The sequence below is a fragment of the Cricetulus griseus genome, chromosome 2 (assembly GCF_003668045.3).
Source record: "Cricetulus griseus strain 17A/GY chromosome 2, alternate assembly CriGri-PICRH-1.0, whole genome shotgun sequence".
Classification (NCBI taxonomy): Eukaryota; Metazoa; Chordata; class Mammalia; order Rodentia; family Cricetidae; genus Cricetulus; species Cricetulus griseus.
This window is the reverse complement of record NC_048595.1, coordinates 265521063-265543415: the sequence shown is the minus strand read 5'-3', so window position 1 is coordinate 265543415 and position 22353 is coordinate 265521063. Positions and strand designations below refer to the sequence as shown.

The 22353-nt window shown below is 39.6% G+C and overlaps 1 protein-coding gene across 4 annotated transcripts in view; it reads right to left on the bottom strand.

Moving 5' to 3' along the window:
- Positions 1-22353, bottom strand: part of Pdss2 (decaprenyl diphosphate synthase subunit 2) — a 233477-nt gene that overhangs the window by 190349 nt on the left and 20775 nt on the right. The gene's annotated exons all lie outside the window — the stretch shown is intronic.

The following is a 22353-nucleotide window of genomic DNA, read 5'->3' as shown; positions in this document are numbered from 1 at the left end:
AATACCAACCCTAATGGATTTAGGAACAAACAACCTATTACAGAGAATCAGTGTGTCTGGCAGAATCCTAGAGATGACAGAAAACAAGAGGAAACAGCATTTCTTAATGTCATTTAAATATGCACACAGGAGACAGGGAGATGTGCTAGGACAGAGAATCAACAGGAACTCCACTATTTCTGCACACACAATAGGGCCTCATTAGTAGTAAAAGAACAGGTGTCTGGGGACCCATTTATAAAGGCTATTAACTATTATGAGCTGCTGGGACCCAGATTTATTTTAGTACTAGGCAACAGATTTTAAAAGATACAAATTTAAATCTACCCATTAGCATGTGAAAGCAATGCCCAGCTTTGCAGTCTGGTTTAATAGGAAGGTATTTTCCTGTAGTCCTGACCATGAGGACAGTGAAGTTCACAAGCATTTTCTAAATCCCACAGCCATCTGCATTTATACCTCATCCGAATATAAAAAAACGGAGGAATGGCCTTTTGTTTTGACTTGTCAAAATGAAACAGTATCAATCTACAATCTACAAGAACTAAGTAATGAAACAGTATCAATCTACAATCCACAAGAACTAAGTTTATATTCAGACTTAAAAGGAATAATCACAAACACAGCCTTATTTTAAAAAGCAGAGGCAGGCTGGAGAGATTCAGAGGTTAAGAGCACCCACTGCTCTTTTTTTTTTTTCTTTCAGATTTTTTTTATTTGAATTAGAAACAAGATTGTTTTACATGACAATCCCAGTTCCCTTCTCCCTCCTGTCCTCCCCTACCAACCCCCCCTCCCCCAGCTAAAATCCTACCTATCACATATCCTTTCTGCTCCCCCTGGATGGTGAGACCTTCCATAGGGTGTCATCAGTGTCCATCATATCCTTTGGGATAGGGCCTAGGCCCACCCCCATGTGTCTTTGCTCAGGGAGTACTCCTCTATGTGGAATGTGCTCCCAAAGTGCACACCTATGCTAGGGATAAGTACTGAACTACAACAGGAGGTCCTGTAGATTTCCGAGGTTTCCTCAATGAAATCCATGTTCCTGGGGTCTGGATCAGTCCCCTGCTGGTATTACAGCTATCAGTCTGGGGAGCAAGAGTTCTCCGATGTTCAGGTCACTTGTTTCTGTGGGTATCACCAGCCTGGTCTGGACCCCTTTGCTCTTTATTTATCCTTCTCTGCATCTGGATTCCAGTTCAGTTCAGTGATAAGTAAAGTCAGCCATCAATCTCATTATCAGGGGAGGGCATTTAAGGTAGCCTCTCCTCTGTTGCTTAGATTGTTAGCTGGTGTCATCTTTGTAGATCTCCAGACATTTCCCTAGTGCCTGATTTCTCTGAAAACCTAAAATGTCTCCCTCTATTATGGTATCTCCATTCTTGTTTTCTTCTATTCTTCCCCTGATTCAACCTTTCTGCTCCCTCATGTCCTCTGCATCTTTCCTCTTCTTCCCTTCTCATACTCCTAGCTCCCTCCCCCCTCTTCATGTGCTTTCAATTTGCTCAAGGGATCTTGAACCTCTCCCTTTCTCCAGGGGACCATGTATGTCTCTCTTAGGGTCCTCCTTGTTTACTAGCTTCTTTGGCAGTGGATTGTAGGCTGGTAATCCTTTACTCTATGTCTAAAATCCATATATGAGTGAGTACATACTATGTTTGTCTTTTTGTGATTGGGTTACCTCGCTCAGAATGGTTTCTTCTAGTTCCATCCATTTTCCTGCAAATTTCAAGATTCCACTAAGTAGTACTCCACTGTGTAAATGTACCACATTTTCTCTATCCATTCTTCAGTTGTGGGGCATCTAGGCTACTTCCAGTTTCTGGCTATTACAAATAGTGCTGCTATGAACATCGTTGAACAGATGTCCTTGTTGTATGAATGTGCTTCTTTTGGGTGTATGACTAAGAATGGAATTGCTGGATCTTGTGGTAGACTGATTCCCATTTTCTTGAGGAGTCACCATACTGACTTCCAAAGTGGCTGTACAAGTTGGCACTCTCACCAGCAGTGGAGAAGGCACACACTGCTCTTGCAAAGGCCCTGAAGTCACCTCCCAGAACTCACATGGCAGCTCACAACTGCCTGTAACTCCAGTCCTAGGGATCTAACACCCTCTTCTAGCCTCCACAGACAATGCACACATGTGGCACACACACGCAGACACATAAATATAACATAAAAATAAATCTCAAACATTTGCAGGGGAGAGCAGGAAAGGGAATCACACACAGATCTCTTGTCCTGAGTCCTGTGCATTTCTCCATAATCTTACATTGAAGATCACTGAGTGGCAACAGTTATCTTCTAATAATATTTTACTGTTTCATTTCAGATGATTAACATATATCTCCTCCCTTCCTCTCCATTCTCCCTTTCCCTCCAGTGTCTTGCTAAATTGCCCAAGCTGGCATCAAATTTACAATCCTCCTGCCCAACCTCCTGAGTAGTAGGAATTATAGGTATGTACCACCACACTAGTATTCTCTAATACACTTACTTACAGAACACAAAAATAAGTATAGTTAAATACTATAGCTATTACAGTCAAACCTAATATCCGAGGATGGTATGAATGAACATCAATGAGCTAACTGTTATTGTTGGTAGTATTTCAAGTTTATGCTTACCTGTGTCTAGCATGTTAGGTCTGATTTATTTGCTTATATAATTTTCTGATAGTATTAGGAATAAGTGGAAAAATAGCACTAAGATTGTACTTGTGCCATATCTTATTATGGTGACTAAAAATTTATAGCTATGAGTATTCAAAGTCACTGTAGCCATGAAATGGTAAAATGAGGGAAAATTTGAGATATTGATAGGAACCGAAAAGATAGAATCATGATTCTTATAAATACAGTGATCTTTTTAAAAAAATTATTATGTATACAATGTTCTGCCTGCATGTATGCCTGCAGGCCAGAAGAGGGCACCAGATCTCATTATAGAGGGTTGTGAGCCACCAAGTGGTTGCTGGGAATTGAACTCAGGACCTCTGGAAGAGCAGTCAGTGCTCTTAATCTCTGAGCTATCTCTCCAGCCCTCATACAGTGATCTTTTAAATAGAATTGATTTGATAAGGCCAAGGGCTCTCAATATGGTATTAGCAGCATCTTTGTTGTGAGGGACTGTACAATGTAAACTGTTAATAGCATCCCAGGTTCTATTGGGTGCCAGGAATAGGCTACCTCCCCTAGTTGTACTAAACAAAATTGTCTAAAATACACTGTCATTGTCCCCACAGGGTAAAAAATCAGCCCTAGATGGAAATCAATAGGTAATGAAAACCACTATACTTTGCTAATTTTAAAACTAACAATAAGCACTGAGTGTCAGCTAAAGTAAATGAATGAGTCACTAGCTCTAGTACTTCCTCAAATAGCTTCAGAGAGAAGGCATCAAATCTTGGGAAAACTGAGCTAAGAGACAGAAGTATGTATAGTCAATGTCATGATAAAGCTCTGGTTTTGATTTTAGGGTTTTTGTCAGTAACTTGCCAAAAAGTCCAAACAGGAAATTAAGAACATGAGTCCATGTTACTAGCAGGAGAGGTCTACCTTTCTTTATACTAAGGCTTGTCAGAGTAGAAAAAAACTCCTTCCCCCACCCCAACACACTCAAGGATGCTTAGTACTTCGTTCCTATGCTCCAAAAGACCTGCCATTTTGCTTGCATACAGATTTTGGTCAAGCACATTTCAAGTGTCAGGAGTAAGTGATGTACTTCCTATTTGACCTAGCAATCAATGGTCTAAGAACATTAAATAATAACCTGGTTTTATTTTGTTCCCTGTGTATGGGTTTGGTAGGCAAATATAAAGTTATAAAGCCATTCTCAAACTTTTCAGAGATCTCAGGAATACTAACGGGTATAGAGTACAGTACAGAGTATAGAAGTAAAATGTCAGGCCTAGGTCCAGCATTTCACATGACTTGTGCTGGTAAGCACATATTAATTAACCTTGTAAAGTAAGAAAGGGAGTCTTCTGTAGTCACTTGCTAAGCAATTCCTGATTAAAAACGTGGGAAGTAAAGAGGTGAAATGTTTGAGAATCAGTGACCAAATATAAATTGGTTCAGAATCAAATTTAAAAAGAATTGAGCCTACTGGAGGGACAGTCTAAGAGACAGGCCTTCCGTTAGTTCCCTCATCTATGCATCTGTTATTTAGAAGCTCTCCATTGAAAACAACCTAGACAACCGTGGAACCAAAACTCAAAAGTCACCAAGACAGAGTTGTTCATTTGGGTTTTGACGTTTTCCTGGAAAAATCACCAAGTGGTTTCAAGCTCTCACATTCAACAAATTTGTTTCCTTAATGCTATAAAAGAAGAGAGTGGTTTGTGTTTTCACAAAGGAATGCCTACAGGCTGAAAAGTTCTCTTAATATTGTTTTGTTTTGACTCCATGTATAGTGATATCTCCAACATCAGCTTGCTACAGCTTAATTTACATACTGGGCAATATTTCCTTTAGGAAGAATAGCATTTTATAGTACACAAAAACTTAAAGCAAGTGTTAGAGATACAAGAATATTTGATTTCTATGGATGACAATTTATTTTTAGTTGGAAAACTGTAATGCCAAGCTATTTGGCAATTTATTCTATAATTTACATACATTACAATATTCATGATATATGATAAATACTCAAATCCTATTTGAAAACTTGAAAATCGAATTTTAACAAAATTGTGCTTCACATTTTAAAGAATGCTCTCATTAAAAAAATAAACATGCCAATTTGGTAAATGATTTTCAACTTCTTACTAATAAACTGAAATTTCTTTGACATACTTTGAAATAATTCTAAATATCTATAACATAGTATACATTGTACTGTATAATATTATATACTGTGTATATAATATACATGCCAATTAATTTCTAAATCTGTAAGTTAGTTGGCATCCTACATTTTATGAAAGTTCCTGTGGACATTTCACATAACAGAGGATCAACCTAACAAAGGATCCTTTCATTGTAACAGTCATATACTGCCACACACTGCAGAGGAATGAGTTTTGAAATAAATTAGGCTCTGTGATCTGTTTTACTTTCCAATTTGTATTTCAAGGGAAAATTTAGGGTTGATAATTTCTACTTGACCCTACAAGCATCTTTCCACTAAAATACTATTTCATTTGAGTAACAAACCTCTATATTTTTATACAATAGTAATTAGCCTTCCCTCAAAAAGACTAAGCAAGTAACACATGTGAAATATTAAATTATATATATGGATCAGCGAGATGGCTCAGTGGCTAAGGCACTTGCTGCCAATCCTGATGACCTGAGTTCCATCTCTGGGACCCACCTGGTGGAAGGACCCCCCAACATGTTGTCCTCTGACTGCTACACACATGCCTACACACATACATACACTAAATACCAAATAAATAATTTTACAAATTAAGATTACTTGTATAATACAATCTAAATCACTAACACTTAGAGTCTGTACAGAGATTTTCAACTACTGTAATGGAAGAGCTGGCTAACAAACAGGAAATTAGCAATTCAATCAAAGGCAGACACTTCATGGAAACCTACTGAATTCTGTATAAGAACAGTATGAGCTTTGCCAGGGTTGCTTCTACTTTCATCACCTAGCTCTGTAAGCCCAGTAGGGCAGAGAAGACTGTGAAAACCACTAGCATTGTTCCCTCTGCCAGAGGAGACTCACTTGCTGAGTAACAATGAGTTCCATCAGCAGAGATGGCCTGTGGCTCCATGGGTCAGAATAAGCAGATCTAATTAGAGCAAGCAGCAGGTAAGTAGAAGCCAAGGATTTAATAGGGCAGGTAACAGACTCCATGTACTACTGTGGGCTAACCAAAGCTGTATGTGTTGCAGTTGGGTCCAGAGAAGGTCCATGTATTCCTAGTGGATAAAGCTCACAGTATGTGCAGATGAGACACAAACGAGTCCAACAGGGAGCAAGCCAGGGCAACCTGAACCTTCAATATGCTTCCCATCCTGCACAGAGACTCACTGGGAGAAGCCAGAAGTCTTACTGGTTTCTGATGGTTGAGCATAGCTTATGACCAATCTTTGGCTGACCACTAAGCTAACTGACACATGGACAACTGCTAGAAAATGAGACTTAGAAATAAAATCTGGAGAAAAGAATTGCAAAATACAGATTTTGCAGCTGCCTATTATACAGTCCAAGCAAGCCATAAAACAACCAGATAACAATCAAATCACAGACAGAGAGAAAAGGAAGGCCAGAGCCTAGAGTGTTACAATGTATTACCCAGAATGTCCAATAGTCAACAGAAAGTCATGATTCATCAATGAAATAAGAATATATGATCCATAAAGATGTATTTGTTGCTATTGGCTTACCTTATTAAAAAAAAAAAAAACCTAAAAGAAATCCTGCAGGATATATGTGTGTGTTCCTGAGTATATGTATGTGTACCACGGGTGTTCTGGTGTCCATGGAAACTGGAAAGTTAGGTGCCCTGGAACTGGAAGTACATGCAGTTGTGAGCTGCCTGATGTAGGTGCTGGGTCCTTTGCAAGTGCTCTTAACCATGGCACCATAGTAAGAAATTTTAAAGTACGGAAAGAAGTTCAAAGACTCTTCCTAAACAAAGAGTTTAGTTTTGTCCATTCTAAACTTCTAAACCATGGTACCACTAGAGAGATGATGGAGTGATGGGAGTGGGAGACCCTTGAGAATATCACATTACAACAAGTAGTTTACAGTTCTGAATTATGCTCAAGACTTTGGATGGGTTTGCTAAAATTTGCAGTAGCATGAGGTCCAGATATTTTAGCACACATTACTGGCAAGGACTTGTAGAATTCAGAATGTTCACCAACACTTGATAGGATGTTTCAGTAAAAACAATTTCTCACTAAATCATTTACACAAGATCACATTCAAAAGGGAACCTCAATTTGGACAAGAGAAGACCATGCAAAGATACAAATATGCTATCAATGACCTCCACAAAGGGCTTCATCATAAAAGGCATTTCCTGAGCTGCTGTTTCCACTGCGAAGTCTGCACTCAATAGCATCTGCAAAACTAAAGAATCTCCAAAGATCACACAGTGTGGTTTACAATGCTGAATTTTAAGACCACAAATTAAACACATCTGGAGTGCATTTCAAAGTGAATGTTGAACAATAATGCAATTTTAATTTCTCCCTCCTTGGTTACAATGCAGAGTATTCAAGTATCGGTTTTGTTCACTCCCCATTTAGCAAACATCAATTCTAGACACATAGATAGCAACTCTAGAATGATTAGTTCCACCACATCCTCTCAAGTGGCAAGATGAAAGACAGTTCTTGATGGTGCTAGGAAGATCTGGGTACCTTTGGGCCTCTAGTTTCTACGTGGCAAACAAAGCAATCCTCCTTTTATCTCTGTAAGTATAGATGAAGTAAATGTGTTTACAAAATGTCAGCCACCAAAGTAGTACACTGGATGTGATGGTTTTCTGTAAACCATCAGTAAGGAAAGTAGAGAAGTTTCTTTTTGCCAAAGGGTTCAGCGTACTTAAACTTTAGGTTTACAAGAAAGGACACAAAAAGGCTTTCTTTTTGAACTCTTACATAAGGAGGAGGACAAGTCTAAGATTAAACTGGATTTGGCCAGATTAAAGAACAGTTTGAAAGAAACAGACAGGTCCATGTCCTCATGCTTTCATTTGCTTCAACTGATGGAGTGATTTCAAGTTTCACCTATAATTAACTGTCCTATACAATGATTCTAGTTCTTTTCCATATGTTAAATGCTCTGTGGCATGTTAAATAATATTATTTTAAAGTGAAAATACTCATGAAGAATATGAAACCAGCAATAATACAATGGAATCAGTAAGAACAAAGACAAACAGTTCTTAAACCAAGAGAACCCACTGGTCCTAAAGCTCTTAGGGATCTAGACTACCTAAAGGCTAGTTCAAGTCACTATCCACAAATCAAGTAAACAATTTATCAACAGCTTTAACAACAAGGATGACACTTAGTATCTTCTGGCTTCCTTTTCTAATGAAGGGAACAATATGCTGGGACCACATACTATCTCTTGTAATCTTTATGCCATTGGACAGGTATTTCTTTCACTAACTTACTGATAAAAATTCTGAGCTCACAACTTGAAGATAAGACCCTATTGCTGAAGGCCCCACATACTTCAGACACAAGACTTGAAGGAACTAAGCTGGAACTGACTTGGAAGTCTCCATCCTGAGGAATGGCTAGCTCTCATAGAACTAGAAAGTGCTATGCAGGATTGCCAAGGCAGAAAAGCAACCTATAGTCCTACCCAAGAAAACGTAGTTGGACCCCATCATTGCTAACAATCATTCTGCAAATGCTTAGTGAATAAAGTGTGAAATCATGTTTCAGAAAAGATCTCTAGAGCTGATGAGACAACTGCAGAACAAAAGATGGTCTGTGGCTAAAGACGTTTTGTCACTAAGAACTTCCTTTCCATTGAGTATCTCACTGTTAAAGAAGAGGGAAGAATGAGCTGGCTACTGGAAAAGAAACCCCACCTTATTCCTACAATAATGGTGAACTAAGAAACCTTCTGTTACCAACAGCTTATGAGAGACAAGGAAACCAAACAGAGAAGTGTTTTAAAAGAAAAACACATACTGATACAGGAATGAATGAAGATACTTGGTACTGGCCAGTCCTCTCCTAGGCTAGTAGCAAGCTGGAGTTTTAAACTCTGGACAGCTGTGTCTGCTGTGCTGGGGCTAATGGCAATTCCAGAGCTCCTGCAGATAGGGGCAGATACTGCAGAGCCGGCACAGCAGTGACTTGAAAGCAAGTGTTTCCACAGTGCTTCTCTCCCTCCACCATGGTAGACAGGCTGAAGTCTTAAAAGTTTCAGATAATTAAGACTGAGCTAGCAGATGAGAAATCCTAGGGTTTGGCCAGCAGCATTGTATCTATATAAGTCTCTCTGTGTTACTTGGGACCTTAACATGGCTGCGGGAGGAACTTGGGTGACCTGGCAGAAAGCGCCCACGTGGCAGCAGGACTTGTGAGCAGCTTGGAGTAAAGACTTATTACTGGCAGCATAGAGAGCATGTATTTCTCTTTGCTTTGTCCTAAAAGTATTCAACTCCATTAATGAAGGAAATTTTAGTGAGTAGAGTAATGTAAGTGTTTTTCTCAAGATGATAAAAATGCTCTTTCATAAGCTCTTGATTTAAGTTTCTGGTATGTTGTGGTAGAGATTACCTTGCTCCTCTGTGCTCAATGTGCCTTCTTTTTCTACAATTAAATATGCGCATTTTCAGCAGTTTGATTATAGTATACCCCATGTTTTGCTTCATTATACTTGGGGTTTGTTGAGACTCTGGATTAGTTAATATTTCTCATCAAACTTGAAAATTGTAGGGCTTTACTTTTCTAAATATTTTGCTCACTGATCTTTTCTTTTGGAGTATCTAACTTTCTGTGGTCCCATCAAGTGGAATTTATTAAACAGGCTTCACATTCCACTTCTGTAAGTTCTGTTTGGGTCTTTAGATTTCTACTTCTCTACAAAAAGTGCTCATGTTTTCCTGTAATTACTGGAACATACTTACTGCACTTACTAAAGCTGTTTCAGCATTGTCTAATCCCATCATTTCTGGTTTCTAAATGTATCTACTTATTTTTTAATTATACATTGTATTTTCCTATTCTAGACCTGTCTAGTCCAATATTGAATAATTCATTTTGTTATCTTCATGTAAAGAGGGATGAAGTCTGTTTTAGCTAACAGTAAATTACACGTGAACTAATTTGTTTAATGTGGTCTTATACTTAGGATGGATATAGAAAAGTTTGTGGTTTTTGAGGAATGGTCTCAACCTAATTGTTCTGAAACTCACTGCAATCCTCTGGCCTCAGTCCCCTGAGAGCTATGATAACACACTCAGCTTTACAACGCTTCTATTTAGAACTAATTTAGCTATGACCTAAAGGTGTGGCTTTCCAAAGTCTCCCATTGAATATCCCATGTATCCAGAGGACTTTTAACTGACCTCTGGCTTTGTCTGAGCACTAGGAACTGCTCTTTAGTTTTTTTCTTTTTGCCCAGTCTCATGGAATTTCATGCTACCCATATGCAGAGCTTGAAATGACTTACACAGATATTGAGAACCCAATCTGCAAAACTCCTTCTTGTTTAATACACTGTCTTGTATGTTCTACCCATCAGGACCTCCCAAAACTCTTAGCTATGTCCCAGTTAACTCTGCATTAATAGGGTGCTGTTAAGGTTTCTCTTCCCTGAACCACAATCTGGCAATTACCTCTAGGCAGAAAGCCAAGATAATCATAGAGCTACCCCTTCTGTTTTCCTTCCCTGTGGGATGACAGTGCTGTGTTGCTTGTTGTCCAATATAGGAAAACAGTTGTTTTGTGTATACTGTCCAGTTTCCTAGCTGTTTATTAAGAAAAGGCAATTCCGGATCCTGCTATTTCCTTGTGGCTAGAAGCAAAGTCCTTTCTCATAATATTTGATTGCATGTCGAACACTACATATAAGTGCAGTGCCTGTGGTTTATGCCATTTCCCACAGCAGACTTGCTCTACCCTCTGTTAAGACAGGAACTGAACTGGGATGGGCCTGGATAGCAGCTGCAGTTAGACTCTGCTTAAGCTCTATGTTCCAATGCCTCACAGGTGAAGCTATCAATCTGTGCAGGCCTCTTTCTCTAGTTCAGTAGTTCTCAAAACATGGGCTGGGGAACCGTAGAGCCCCTAAATTTTTTTATGAGGATTCATGCACTAAAAGCTATAATAATATTAAGAGATTTTTACCCTTTCCACTGTATTGACATTGTCACTGACAGTGCAAAAGCAATGGTGTATAAACTGCTGGGACCTGAGCACAAATCTAGTCAGTGGCTTCATTCTTCACATTCTTCAATGCCATGTACTCACAGTAGGAAAAAAGTGACCATTTTTACTTAATGTCTTTGATAAATAGCAAAAATGGCTAATTACAGTAACTCTTGTCTAGAAGCACACGTTTTTTGTATGAGTTAAGTTGTAAAATGAGTAAGTACTACGTGTCAAATGTCTTTTGCTGTCTCAAGGAAAAGCATTTGTCTGGTTCTTTGATTTGCAGGCTGGATTAATAATTGTCTTCTTTCCCTCCATAAACACTACTTTTACTTAAAAGAACAGCCAATAGCCATATTATGCCCCTTCAACTTTAATGGTTACTGCATGTTTTCTGAAAACGAATGGTATTTGTTGCAAATAATAAAAACTGAACTCTCAGGTGAGTCAGTATTAGAACTGTGGAAAATTTGTGTCAGCCATAATAACCTTGACAACTTTCCTTCATTTACCTAGTTTTTTTTAAAAAATATTTATATATGTATGGTATGCCTGAGTGTCTACATATCATATGCGTGCAGGTCCAGAAGTCAGAACAGGCCTGGGAACTGGTATGAGCTGCCATGTGGGTGCTGGGAATCAAACCCAGGTCCTCTGGAATAGTACCCAGTGCTCTTAACTGCTGAATCATCTCTCCAGCAGTTACTTTTTTTTTTTTTTTTTTTTTTTTTTTTTTTTAATGCGGTCAGTATGGTGTTCTTAAGGACAGTATAATCAAACATGTCAATGTTCAGAAGGACCTACTACTTCAGTGAGCCAGTATTTCCAAATGACCAATGCAAGAAACAAAATTAAAAAGACAGGTAAGAGATTATTTTAAGTGCAAAAATAGTTAGATCAATGGGTTTTAATGTAATAAAGTATAAGTTCACGGATATTTCAAGATTTCACACTATAGCTAAGAAACTACCAAAGATGAAGGAGAAAAGAAGAGGCACACTTACCTAGGAAGACTACTGAATTATTCTTTTTCCCAGCTACCTAACAATTCTCCTCAGTAACATGTCGGGGAAATTTTAATTATTTTTCCCAATGAAGTTTATTAATAATAGCATAGGATAAGCTAATTCATATTCAAAATCATTTCAATTTCTAAATTTCAGCCATAATAATTATCAACAGACATATGCCATGGAAATGATATCTCAATGGAACCTTCATTGCTTTGTAAGACTGGAATGAGGTCCTGAGACCCACAGTTTTAAAACCTAGCAAGTCTCCTAAGTAGAATGAGATTGAGGGAGATTTATTCCTATTATGCTTCTATTTTTATCAGTGCAATATAGTCAATTTGTACTTGTTCTAGTTTTTTTTTTTTTTTGATGTGGTAAGTGCTTCTGTGTATGTGTTTCTTATTGGTGATAAATAAAGTACTGTTTGGTCAATGAGGCAGCAAGTTAGATGGGACTAGGAGTCAAGGAGGATTCTGGGAAAGGTAGGAGAAGGCACAGAGTCACCATGTGAGCCCGGGAAGACAGGATGCTTCCGCTGTCATCAGATAAGATAAATCTTATAAAATATATAGATTTATAATAATTAAGACTGAGCTACCCGATGAGAAATCCTAGTCATTGGCCAAGCAGCATTTGTACCCAATATAAGTCTCTGTATGTTACTTGGAACCATAACATGGAGGTGGGCAGAACTTGGGGAGCCTGGCAGAAATCGCCCACGTGGCAGCAGGACTTGGGCGGTTGGAGTAAAGACTTATAACAGAATGGTGTCAGAAGTGGGATCACCTCACGCCCAGCGGTTCCAAGAGGAAGTGGAGAACCTGCCGCTGCAGCCTGCCTTGTTGGGCCGCTGAGCGGCATTGGAGCAACTTCCATACGCTCACACCATCTCTCGCTCTTGGGGCTTGGACTCAGTGCTCCCAAGATGGCCTGCAGCCCTCGAGAGTTCTAGGGTTAGGATTCTGAGCTCTCACCACTGGGAGCCGCCTTCCTGCTACTAGTCAAGCAGAGGCAGCTGGTGGTAGTGTTACGAACTTCCATGTAAACTTCACAAAAGCTTAAAAAGGGATTTTGGAAGCAAAAGAACAGAGATAAGCACAACTTCTTGGTAGCAGCATTTTCTCGGTGGTTTCTGTTTTGCTAGTGACAAGCAGAGACTCCAGAGGCTCCATTCCTTTAAGAGAGGTTTCCCGACTCAGCATAAGTGGAAAAAAACCCGCAGGACTCTTTTTCAGGGGCCCGGCTACCTCAGTTGGTAGAACATGAGACTCTTAATGTGGGTTCGTGCCCCACGCAGCTGGCAGTGGCAGTGACCACATCTCTAAGCTTGCTGCTTGGTGGCAGCATAGACCAAGGCAGTGAGCACAACTCTCAGTGTTGGTGGTAACCTTTCCCCACCATCTCTGAAAGACAGTGGCTAAAAAAGCTGCCTCTTTAAAAGACTGTGGCCATATAAAGGTAAAGATTTACAATAAAGACAGATTCAGATGAAGAAAAACCTCTAAAGCTTTACATTGTGTTTAAAAATATATGTAGGCTTGTGAGAGAAAAAAAGGAAGAAAAAAATAGAGTAGCTGGGTGTGGTGCCTTTAATCCCAGCACTCCAGAAGCAGAGGCAGGCGGATTTCCACAGAGAAACCCTGTCTCAGGAAAAAAGAAACAAAAGGAAGTAAAAAATAGAATAGAAAAGCTACATAAAGATGGAAAATACACAGAGAGTCTGGATACTATATGCTATATATTGTTGTCTTTAAATTGTTTGATTTCAGAGGAAAGAGTTACTGCTGCTAAAATACATTTGATTATAAGTGCTGCTAAATTAATCCAACTTATACATTTTCAAAATGCTTTGACTTCAAAATGTAAGTCTAACGACAGGCTACTTGGAAAAAGATTTCTTGCTTGTGTTTTCACAGAAAATGAAAAGCTATGGATTCCTCCCAGATTAATATGGTTTGATCAAGCAAGACCCCCCCTGAAGCAATGGCCCAACTGATCCTACATCCAAAACAGCTGAGATGATGCATCCATAGATGACTACGGCCAGATTTCTGTATTTTATCATGATCCCCATGGTATGGACATCGGCTCTCAAACAGCAGGAAGCAATTTGGAATGAACGACGCCCAAATTCCCAAATATTGGTTATAAATATTTGTTTTCATATAAATGGGGTTAGTTATAAATGGTAATGATCACAGTCAATCTCTTTTTAAAAGAAAAAAAAGGGGAATAGGATATAGGAATGAATACTTTGCATTGGAATGGATTTTCGTTTATTGATACAACTTTTTTTTGTTGTTGTTTGTTTTTTTTTTTTTTTTGTTTTTCGAGACAGGATTACTCTGTGGCTTTGGAGGCTGTCCTGGAACTAATAGCTCTTGTAGACCATGCTGATCTCGAACTCACAGAGATCCGCCTGCCTCTGCCTCCAGAGTGCTGGGATTAAAGGCGTGAGCCACCATTGCCCGGCTTTTTTATTGATACAACTTTAAGGACAATTTTATGATATGCATAATTAAATACAGATTATATAGTCACCTATAATAGTAAAAAAAATATAATTAGGTTAGTTAGGTTTTCTAGATATACAAAGATGTATTTGAGATGGATATTCTTCAAACCTTTCAAAGACCTACAGAATATATGGTATTTAAATGGTTTAAGGTTTTTCATGACAGGGAGACACAACTACTCCTGGCACACCAATTACGTCAGAAAGGAGGATGCACATTGAAGAAACTCATTATGGAGTTTGCCTTCAACATGGCAAGGTTTTTTCTGTTGCTATGTTAAAACATTCTGATCAAAAGCAACTGAAGGGGAGAAGAGGAAATCAAGGCAGGAACTCAATCTCATCAAATAACCAATCAAGAGCAGAGAGAAGCCGAGCATGGTGGTACACGCCTTTAATCCCAGCACTTGGGAGGCATTGGCAAATGGATCTCTGAGTTCAGGGCCAGCCTGGCCTACACAGTAAATCCAAGAATTAAAATATAAAAATTTTAAAAAAGAACATCAAAACAAATGCACCCATGGTGCCTGCTTGTTTGCTACTCCTCTCATCCGGTCTTTTCATGTCTCATCTATCTTACGACTCTTCTGTCTAGGGACAGTACCATCCACAATAGGATGGTCTTCTTACATCAACTATCAGTCAAGACAATCCCTCACAGACTTGCTTAGAGACCAAGTTGATAAAGATAATTACTCAATCAACACAGTATTTCGCTCTGACTTTGCTTATGGTAGGTTCTAGTCATAATGATTTTGTATGTGGATACATAAATAGTACATGACTCAGGAGGCACAGGGTACAAATGCCTGTGAGGGTTATACGTTGATATTGGGTATCTTCCTCAACCATTTGTCACCTGAGTTTTGGAGATGGTGTCTCTCTCTCTCTCTAAACCTAGAGCCAGCTCACTGATTGGTTACACTGGCTGGCCAGTAAGCTAGGGATCATGCTGCCTTTGTAATCAGCACTGGGGTCGCAGGCACACACCACTATACTCAGCTTTTGTTTGTGGAGAGATACTGAGAATTCAAGCTCAGGTTCTCATGCTTGCACAGCAATCAATTCACTAACCAAAACATCGTCATAGCCCCAGTTGTCATATTTTTTTCATCTATCTGTAATGTTTCAACTCTGCCTTGTTAGTCTATGTACTGGAGCTTTATACTTTCACACCTAGAACTTTGGAAAGGAGTGTGAAGAGTGAAGAAAAACACTGTTAACAGTGCAACAAGGGTTAGTGGAAAAGTAGTAACCTTAGTAAGATATATTTTAGGAAAATTACAAGGCTAGCAGCCAACATGGGGCTTACATTCCTCTACAGCCAAATATGGTTATCTGGCCTTAATTTCATTCTAAGAGTGACTTCCTAAAGGTCAAGATGCTACTAATCTCAGAACATACCTAACAGTAATTTTTTTTCTAAAAAGAAGCTTAAACTTACTTTTACACAGGGCTCTTGAATAATACACACACACACACACACACACACACACACACACACACACACACACACACACAACCTCCCCGCCCCCCCCCCCCCCCCACATCCCACAGATCAAAATACCGCCAATAGAAAGAAATCAGGAACCAGAGTAGGAAGTAGAAATTGTGGAGCCAACAGAGCAACAACAAAGTCAATGTTCTCCAAGCAAATGAGGCCTGAACATGGGAAAGGGACTTGTCTTGGCGTTAGCTCCCACAAGTACACATGCGTTCGCAAACACAGCCAGGAGCTATGTAAGGACACAGCTGCCAAATTGTATGCAGTACAAAGCCTAGCTGCTCAGAAAGCCTCTCTTCTGCCCCTTATAAAGATGTAAAGGTATTCAGGGTGTTTCTCAATCCTTGATGTTTTTCATAGATGTGATAACATGCTAGATATAGCCATGAAAAGGTAGCAAGAGAGCCCGGGAACAGAAGGGTCAATTAAACAGTGACAGTGTTTGGTCAGAACCACATAGGGCTGAATAAGACCTAAGAAGAGTACCCACTGCAGACTCCAGAAACCTGGGACTGTGGGAGGGTAAGGAATATACAAAGCATAGGGCTGGCTGTGAGGGGACCTAGCCATAAAATGCTCGGTTTGTTTAAGACAGAATCTTACTGGTGGCTTTGAACTCATGACCCTCCTGTCTCAGCCACTACTGTCAGCCACAATAACAGAATCATAACTTTCTTTTTTGTTATTTGAACAGGGTCTCAAGCTGTGCTGTAGTTCAGGTTGGCCTCTAAGTCATTGTAATCTTTTCCTGTCTCAGCCTCCCCAGTACTGGGATTACAGGAATGAGCCACCACACCCAACAATAACCAGAGAATCTTAACTCAGGGAATAAGGCCTTAGCTATAATCTGAGTCAGGAAAAAGTGTTTTTACAGTTTTGAATGTGTAAAATCAAGTAAAAGCTCAACCCATGGAAGACATCAAGGGTTAAGTGGTTCCTGTCTAATTCTGCAGAAAATTTCCAAGCTTACCTAAACCAACTTGCATGCTCTTTTAGTCAAGTGTTCTATTGCTGTGAAGAGATACCATGATCACAGCAACTCTTAAAAAGGAAAACATTTAATAGAGTGGCTTACAGTTTCAGAGGTTTAGTCCATTGTCACCTTAGCGGGACCTGCAGGCAGAAATGGTGCTGGAGAAGGAGCAGAGAGGTCTACATCTTGATCTTCAGGGAGCAGGAAGAGAGACACTGGACCTGGCTTGAGCTTTTGAAAACCTCAAAGCCCACTTCTAGTTACACACTTCCTCCAACAAGGTCCCACCTCCTAATCCTTTCAAATAGCGCCACTTCCTGGTGACTAAACATCTGGAGGCTGGAGAAATGGCTCAGCAGTTAAGAGCATTTGCATTCTTTCAGAGGATCCAAGTTCAGCTCCCAGCAACAACACTGAGCAGTAATACCAGGCCCATGGGACCTGATGCCCTCTTCTGACCTCTGGGCATCAGACACACAGGTGGCCTTTCTCTCTCTCTCTGTCTCTTTCTCTCTCTGTCTCTCTGCCTCTGTCTCTGTCTCTGTCTCTCTCTTCTACACACACACACACACACACACACACACACACATACACACACACCTGAGAAGGAAAAAGGGGTGTCTGAATTAGGAAAGGTAATGAACAACTTTTTGTTGTAGCTCCATCTTGAAGACTAGTTTGTTTAAGTTTGTTTTATGAACTGTTCTGTATACAACACACACACACACACACACACACACACACACACACACACACACACACACACACACACACACACACACAGTACACCCTATAGGCTTGTTCTCATGCCCACCTAACAAAGTAGTTACTTAACTGAAAAAAAAAAAAAAAACCAGAATAATCAAGCTTCTAATTCCTCTGTGGAACTAGGAATGTCCAAAGGCTGTTCATCATTCTATGAGTCTTAAGTCAAAGACATGGACTCTACTCACAGATATGCATTCTCTGCGCAGTTGTCTCAGATCAAAGGAGTAGACAGGCTAGTTTGATCGAAAACAACAGAATACTAAGCATGTGACTACTGTGGACATTTTTATTTCCTTACAGTGTCAGAACTCTTGATATTTCTTATAGCAAATAAATCACACATCAGTTCACTATGGTGACACTTAATTCTACTTGCTGTTACTGGAGGGAGATGCTACAAACTATAAAACTCTTTTCCCAGGAATGTACCTAACCCTTATTTTAAGGACAAAACAGAACATAAACACAGTGTTCCACCTTACAGCAGGCAGGATGGAAGCCCAAAGGCCAGGACACAGAAAACAAACAGGAAAGACACCCGACTCAGCAGAGGCACTTGAGGGTAATAAATAATAGCAACCCAGAGGATGAATGGTTCATGTTGTTTATGATTACAGTCTGATTATTCCTCTAAGTGCAAAGGCTATCCAGTAAGTCATATCCGAGTTGATTTGTTAGCAAGGTACTTTCATCAGATAATAAATTAGAGTGTAATTAAAGTGCATTCTGTCTGTTTATTGTTGACTAAGATGGCTTACTATAATTCTCAATTATCTGCATGAATACACAACATGACAGTGTGGAGAATAAATCTCCTAGGAGAGGGCCACAGACATCTTACTCCTGGGCAAAAACCTGCTAGACTTCTCCAGTTCTTTGAGAGAAGTTTTCTAACACTAATAAATGATACCACAAGTTCTCACACTTTGTAGTCTATCAGCAATCTGCTAAGAGCATGACTAAACCACAAAGGACAGCAAATGGCTACATATGAAGCACAGACCATTTTAGTGGAAGAACCTGGGTGTACAAGCAATAGAGCAATCATAAAGAAACACAGAAGAATTTCCATTAAAAGCTTGTGTTTAAAGAAGTACTTGTAGTGTATAAGACAATTTCACTATATGACTATCCTATAAAGATTTGTACTATGACAACTGAGAACTTGAGATCAGTGATGAGTTAAAAACATCAGAAAACAATAAAAACATACTTAGGTGAGGACAAATTTTTTAAAGTAATTACTGAAAGTCTTTTTAAAATAATGAGCAACATTGATTGGCAAAAACCGAATGGCAAGGTCACTCTGCCACATTACTGATTGTGCTGTGACATGGTGAGGACTTTTCAAAACTGCCATCTGGCATTCTAAATTAAACACTACACAAATGCTTATCGTTTTAGGTCAGTTCTACCACACGGTGGACTCTAATAAACAAAAATCCTTACCACAGCTTGATCCCTCAATAATAAGGGTCTGAAACACAAAAACCCAGCTGAGCCAAGTTATGTATGCTATGCAACAATATGCAAATAAAATGTGCATATTAGAAAGGACTAGGAAGGAAGATTACCAAAGTTATCGAAAGCCAGTTTTGTTAAGATAGTGTGGACACTAAATAATCACCTCCCAGATGTCTACTTCCTAACCTCCAGTCCATGGGTAGGAATCTGTGTGGCAAGAATAACTTATTTTTGAAATGCAGGGAACAAAAATCAGGGCCCAAGGATATGAAAATAGCTTAACTCTCATGCGCTACAGCCATGGCCCCCAATATCAAATATTGCAAAAAAGGATTTTCACTAGAGAGATTTATCCTGGAAAATCTCAGCTGCCCCAATGTAATCACAAAGGTTGTAAGAGGGAGGCAGGATGGCAGCGTGACAGCGCCAGCAGTCAAGGAATGCAGAGGGCCTCTTGGAGATGGAAAGGCAAGGAACAGATTGCTCCAGAAGAATGTAATTGGGCTTACATCTTGACGTTAGCCTTCAAATTCCTTTCAAGATTCTGGTCTCCAGAACACAAGTTAGTAAATGTCTAATAAAGAGGTATTTTCAGACAAAAAAACTTACAGTAACTAAATGTAACAGCAGTGGGAAACTCTGCATGTTGTAAGACTAACATTTTTAAGCTTCCTGTAATATTTCATATTACTTTTGTTGTTTTTCTAGATAGTCTATCTGTGTAGCCCTGGGTGCCGTAGCCTCAACACAGAGATCTGTCTGCCTCTGCCTGCCCAGTGCTGTATTAAAGGTGTGCACCCCCTCCAGCCAGCTGTATTTCACATTATGCCTATCAGTGCACTATAAAACAGAAGCTGAGCTAGGATCTGTTAAGTATAGATTCACCCTCCTTTGCTATCATGGTGCTCACTATCAGGTCAGAGTGAAGAGAGGCAGACAGCGGCAATGCCATACATGCCCTTTTCTAGCCCCAACTTAGTTTTAAGCTCAGATACTGATATTTTTAAAGGCCACACATGTTAGCATTCGATCAGGGTTGTGGACTGCTGTATTCAGTGGCAGTTTACAAAAGAGCAGTGTCACCAGCCCAGAGTATCCTTCACCCAAGGCACAAACTGAAAATCAACTTATCATCACATTCTTCAAAAACAAACAACAAATAAAACCACCTGCTGATAGTCTATATTAGCTTAAAATTTTGTACAGGGAATTGTGTTCTTGTTTAAACACTTTGTCAAAAGAAAGGTTAAAAAAAATTAAAATCATTGTGCTTCCTGGCTGTTTCTCTTTATGGATGAGAAAATACTAGTCAGAGAGAAATTCTCCAAGGAAAAGAAAAGGTTCATTAGCTGTTAGCCCAAGGAACTACATCCAAACAGAGCAGCTCCTGAATAACTGCTTTTCTCACTCTTCACTAACAACTGATGTTACTATAAAATGGCTAGAATTACATAAAATTAGGCTCATCCCACCCCCCACCCCCACTCTCCCAGACAGGGTTTCCCTGTGTAGCACTGGAGCCTATCCTGGAACTAGCTCTTGTAGACTAGGCTGGTCTTGAACTCCGCCTGCTTCTGCCTCCCAAGTGCTGGGATTAAAGGCGTGCGCCACCACTGCCCGGCTAGGCTCATCTTTTACAGTAAGCTTTTGCAATGGTGGGCTCTAACCCTAACAATGAGTTCTTTTATTTTGTAAAAGCAGGCTCTTACTCTGGTAGCTCAGGCTAGCCTCAAATTCACTATCTTCGTATAACAGCTTCCAGAAGGCTAAGTAGGAAGTAGGGGTTACCATGTCCTGCATGAGAACATTTTAATTCTGCACACACATGTGTGCATGTGTTCCTAGGAATCAAATCCAAGGCTTTTGAATGTAACTATTGAGTTATATTACTACCCCTTTGAGAAAAGGATCTCTCTGTGTAGCTCAAACTAGCCTTGAACTTGACATATGGTCTAGACGGGCCTCAAACTCATCTATTTCTTACCTCTGCCTCCTAAGTGCTTGTATTTGAGGTTTGCATCACTATACCCAACTTGATGATATGCTTTTTTTTATGTATTTTTTGTTTTGGGTTTTGAAACAGAACCTCACTATGTAGCCCAGGCCAGACACGAACTCATGGCAATCCTCCTGCTTCAACTTCCCAAGTGCTTGGGTTAGAACTATGAGCTACCACACCTGGTCTGATGTTTTTAAATGCCATATTTTCCCTCTTTTTCAGGTATCATATCTTCACATTTACAGAAGTTGAATAAACTATAGTATGTTAGTAAGCAAATGCTTTCAAATATTAGAGTAAAGCTACAGAATAATTAGTGACAGTCACATGCATCTCTTGGTCAACTTGCAGCAGCATCTCATATTCTTTCTCAGCAGCAAAATCCACATATAAAAGACATCATTATCAACTGAGTGTGTCCAAAGGCTCATCTCCATAGCAACTGTAGCTCTGTTAGATGTGGTGTATAAGGCCCCAGAGTTAACACCACATGCACACAGAGCATTGGGATTATGTAGTCCAGACTGTGGTTGCTGTAGAAACCTAAACTCAAGTCCCTGACGGCAGAGGAGAAAAAGAAAACAAGAACAAAGAAAGGGTCCTTGAGAACTTACCCATTTACTTCTTTGCTCTCCAGAAGGGTGACAATGTCCTAAACACTGTTCACAGCCCTGCATTGACAGCACTAAAGGAAAACTGTTTTCTACAGAAAGATTTTAAATGATGTCAAGTCTTTGTTTAACATTAAGAACTACTTACTATTCTCTAAGCCCCCTCCTCCTATTCACTGCTAAATTAGATGTCTAGAGGCTCATTCTAACAAAGTACCACCTCCTTCTAGCCTCAGCCCTAGCTAGTCCTACACAGGCAAAGCTGGAGAGATGCTAGTTTTGAGCTTATACATAAAAAAAGTACATATTTGGTTGGGTGGTAGTGCACACCTTTAATCCCAGCACTCGGGTGGCAGAGGCAGACGGATCTCTGAGTTCGAGGCCAGTCTTCAACGAGAGTTCCAGGACAGTCTCCAAACCTACAGAGAAACCCCTGCCTTGAAAAACCAAAAAAAAAAAAAAAAAAAAAAGTACATAATTATGGGATCCCATGTGATGTTTCAATACATGTATATAACGTTCAAAGAGAAAGACCATATGTATCTCATCAAACATTTAACATTTGTTTCTACTGAAAACATCCCAAATCCTTTCTTCTAGCTTTTGAAAAACACATGCTATTTTCCAGGCACACCACTATGCAGGACATTAGAATGTCTATTTAGGTTTTATTAGTGTGTGTGTCT